General features: G+C 47.7%; 1 pseudogene; it reads left to right on the top strand.

Annotated features, from left to right (window-relative positions):
• The first annotated feature begins 450 nt into the window (after positions 1 to 450).
• LOC110283989 lies at positions 451 to 1,518 on the top strand (annotated as a pseudogene).
• Positions 1,519 to 4,743: the final 3,225 nt, after the last annotated feature.

Genomic DNA, 4,743 nt, shown 5'->3' on the forward strand with positions numbered 1-4,743 from the left:
ATTCGAGGTCTCAGGGTAGTGAGATCCACAGAAGCAGAAAGCAGAATGGTGGGTGAGGCCAAGGGCCAGAGCAGTGGAGTTATTCTTTACATTTTATTTNTTTTCGGGGGGGGGGGGCTGTGGAGGCCAAACGAGGGCTGGTGGGAGTTGGTTCTCTTCCCACCGTGTGGGTCTCAGAGAGAGAACTCAGGACACTGGGTTTACAGTAAGCACCTTTCCCCACTGAGCCACCTTGACGACCTGGGAGTTACTGCTGAGTTGGCACAGTTTCGGTCTGGGAAGATGGAAAGGTCTGGGGGTGAGTACTAAGTCGTTGGGTTCCTGTTGCTACGAAAAACACCGTGACCAAAAGCCTGAAGGCCATTTCAGAGAGGCATTTTCTCAGTTGAGGTTTCCCTTTTCCCAAATGTGTTGTGGTCACAACAACAACAACAACAACAACAAGCCTATATGGCACAAGGTGATGGAAACACATGAGAATGTGTTATATTTAATGCCACTAAACTGTCCATGGAAAACGATTATTTCAACCCCCACTAAAAAGATAGAAATAGTTTCTTCTTCGGGAAAACACCAAATGGCAGAGGATCCAGGGGCCCAGGATTAGGAGGCCGTGGCGACCTCCGCGGAGGATTCGGCAGCGGTCTTAGGGGCCGCGGACGTGGCCGAGGCCGAGGCCGTGGCCGTGGTCGAGGTCGCAGGGCTCGTGGAGGTAAAGCTGAAGACAAGGAGGTAGGTCTGGGCCGCTGGCGGGGCGGGCTGCTCGCCCCTGCACCGAGAGGCAGCCCTTTGACTGGTGTCTTCTTCCTTCAGTGGATCCCTGTCACCAAGCTGGGCCGCCTGGTTAAGGACATGAAGATCAAGTCCTTGGAGGAGATCTACCTGTTCTCCCTGACCATTAAGGAGTCTGAGATCATTGACTTTTTCCTGGGTGCGTCCCTAAAGGATGAGGTTCCGAAAATCATGCCAGTGCAGAAGCAGACTCGGGCTCGCCAGCGGACCAGCTTCAAGGCATTTGTCACTAATGGACACTACAATGGTCACGTTAGTCTTGGTGTTAAGTGCTCCAAGGAGGTTGCCACTGCCATCCGAGGGACTATCATCTTGGCCAAGCTTTCCATCGTCCCTGTGCGGAGAGGCTACTTGGGGAACAAGATTGTCAAGTCCCACACTGTTCCATGCAAGGTGACAGGCCACTGTGGCTCTGTGCTGGTGCGTCTCATCCCTGCCCCCAGAAGCACTGGCATTGTCTCTGCTCCTGTGCCCAAGAAGCTCCTGATGATGGCCGGTATAGATGACTGCTACTCTTCAGCCAGAGGCTGCACTGGCACCCTGAGCAACTTTGCCAAGGCCACATTTTATGCCACCTCCAAGACCCGCAGCTACCTAACCCTTGACCTCTGGAAAGTGACTGTGTTCACCCAGTCTCCTTATCAGGAATTCACTGATCACCTTGTGAAAACCCACACCAGAGTCTCTGTTCAGAGGACGCAGGCTCCAGCTGTGGCTACCACATAAGGGTTTTTATACAAGAAAAATAAAAGAATTAAGTCTGTTTTAAAAAGATAGAAATAATAAAATGGATGCTATATATGCTTTCACATGGTCCCTAGGATAAAAAAAAAAAAAAGCTTGTCGTTGACTTTAATAACATGCTTTGAAGTTGAAAAAGAAAATCCTAGAAAATTTCCACGTTATCAGAAGAAGCAACTTGGGAAACTGTATGCACATACCCTGTATTGCTCGCTCGCCATACAGCAGCACACACGAGTAAACAGGGCATGTGCCTCACTCTGTGGGGTGGAGTGTGTGTGTGAAAAGGACAGGTTACGAGACGTCACTCTCCAGTTATAGAAAATTCAAAAGCGTCTCATTGGGAACTAGGCAGATGACAGATGGATAGATTTAAAATTCTAACGCAAAGCATAGGGACAGGCCACCCTAAATTCAAGGTAGCAGTTCTCTGTGGGCTAGGAAAGGTGAGATATGTCTTCCAAGAAAGGCATGAGGGCTTCCGAGGCACTAGCCATGGATAAGCCAATATTCATATTTTACATGTGTATTACATCCTCTTTTGATAAATGTCTAATTTTGTGAAATCTTTAAAATGCTTTATATAGAAGGCGGGTGAGGCAAACTCCACGCTGATGTCTCAGTAGCGAGACTTTGATATTCTACTCTCTGTCTCTTTAAAAACACTCTGCAATACTTTTATAGGAAAGTGGTGTTTGGTAATGTTAAGGAGAGAGAAAAGAAATAAAGAGAGCCTTTCCCTCTGATTTGTTCAGGGAAAGGAGAAGTGAGAGGAGATGGTAGAGCATCCGGGCTTCCCCCAGCTGTGCCAGGAACAAGAGTCTGAGGCAAAGAGCCACTTGGAGGTAACACAGCCTAACCATTGCTTTAAGGGCGTGGATGTTCTTTTAAAGCAAACTCCCCAGTCTCCCAGGAAATCCCTGCCAGTTTCAGGAGTGGGTAGAGGTTCTGACACCACTGGCTTTTCAAACAACAAGATGTAGCTGCCACAGGGGTTCAACCAGCTCTTGTGAGACTGCAGACCACAGCCTTGGCACAAATCCCTTTCAATAGCTTTCAGAACCAGATGAATGAGATAGAAAGGGGAGTGGTTTGGTCTGGGAGATGGTTTCAGAAATATGCTCCATGAGTCTTCGTGCTTTGGACATTGCGACTGCCCTAGGACTCTCTTGCCAGCACTGCCTTCTTGTGTTCCTTGTTTATCTCCCAGATGTGGGGGACTGTCCACCAAGATAACACACCCAATCACTCATTCTGTCCAAGTGGTCTGTGTGTCTCACAGACACGTGCTCAGCACTTGCAGCCCTGCTGGGGGCTTGAGACTGGGGTGAAAGAGATGACGACCCCCTTGAAGGAGCTCGAGGTGCCATGGACCAGAGAGAAAGCCATCCAGCCAGACCTGTGCACCAGGCAGGCCAATCAGAAGGCGATCTTGAGGTCAGATGAGTTGAGAGCGAGAGTTGGCCTTCCAGGCAAAGAGGGCTGAGTGAGTTTGTCATAAGGAGAATTAGAAGTGGTTTTTATTTTATTCTTCTAGAATTATGATGATAAAGCTGAGCCTAGCTATGGCAGTATTTCAAACACTCTTTTCTACCAGGTAGAAGGACTCACTACAGTATTTGAGCAGTGAGAAACCATGAAGGCATTCTAAGGAAGGGAGGAACAAATAGGTCCCTTCTACTAAGATCCTCTGTCCTTTGAGTGATTTGCCATTCAATGATACCATAGGCCAAAAGGAGCTACTGAAAGAACCGAGTGGGGAAATCCCCACTCAACTCCTGATTAGGCATGCACCCAAGAATCACGAACAGAACAGAATGCCTTGATGTAAAAACACGAGGTAGTTTAATGGTGGAGCTCCGGGTTGAAACATATCTCACGCAGGAGACAGTAGATTCGACCCCGAGCCTTGGAAGTTAGGGGTTTTTATAGAAAAGGGGTGGGGCTGGGGGAGGAATTGGCACGGTTTCACATGATTGGTCCATTTAAACATCAGCAGACTGTACATGCAGATAACATTTAACTTAGGTCAGAAGGGCGGGAGATAGGGAGGTGCCAGGCCAGTCCGGACATGTCATTCTCTGTATCTTTATGGCCAAGCAGCCTCAGGAATGTCTTAACAACGGGCCAGCCCAGGCATGTCCTGGACGGTTCTGCTATGTTCTAAGCCCCAGGTTTCAAAGCTCACAAACAACTCTTTGGGCTATTTGACATAAATTACATGATCACAGGTCTCAAGTTGTATTTTCTTTCACTACCAGGTCTGAGCACAGGCAGACTAGGGAAAGGGTATTATGCTAACTTTCCACCACTGTGACAAAATACTGAAGACAAAAAATTTATGAAGTAGAAAGGTTTGTTTCAGATGCTATATTCAGTCCTTAGTTGTTTGGCCTTGATGGTATCCATCTAAGGGGACAAAAATGCATCACAGCAGGAGAGACCTGCTCACCCCATGGTAACCAGGAAGCAAGAAAGGAGGCAAGAAGCAATTGAGATCCCAATAACCCCCTCAAAAGTTCACCCCTCCCCATGACCTAACTTCCTTCCAGCAGGTCCTACTCTTGAAAATTATCTCTCAACAGTCTTTCATACATGGGCCTTGAGGGGCACTCTGGATCCAAGCCACTGAAGGCATGTGCAGACCAAACTGTAAACTTACCTGTACATGCACCATGGCTCACCTGCTGCAAGAAGGCCCGAGTGTGGTCCAAGCCTCTGGTTGTTCATCTACAGAAGCCCTGAGATGTGAGAGATGAACAGATCTCTGACCTAAAGCTACCCTCCATGTGAACTGCTGACCCACACAGGTCGCTGAGTTACATGTATGTACTAGTAAACAGAACACAATGTATATGAAACATGAAGAAAAGACATATAAGAATTCATATAAAATTTAAAATAGAATTACCACTCCAAAAGAGAAAGAAAGGCTGGAGAGACGGCTCAGCAGTTAAGAGCACTGACTGATCTTCCAGAGGTCCTGAGTTCAATTCCCAGCAACCACATGGTGGCTCACAACCATCTGTAATAGGATCTGATGCCCTCTTCTGGAGTGTCTGAAGACAGCTACAGTGTACTCATATAAATAAAATAAATTAAATAACTCTAAAGCCGGGCGTGGTGGCACATGCCTTTAATCCCAGCACTCGGGAGGCAGAGGCAGGCGGATTTCTGAGTTCGAGGCCAGCCTGGTCTACAAAGTGAGTT

This window comes from Mus caroli, chromosome 17, assembly GCF_900094665.2.
Source record: "Mus caroli chromosome 17, CAROLI_EIJ_v1.1, whole genome shotgun sequence".
Taxonomy (NCBI): Eukaryota; Metazoa; Chordata; class Mammalia; order Rodentia; family Muridae; genus Mus; species Mus caroli.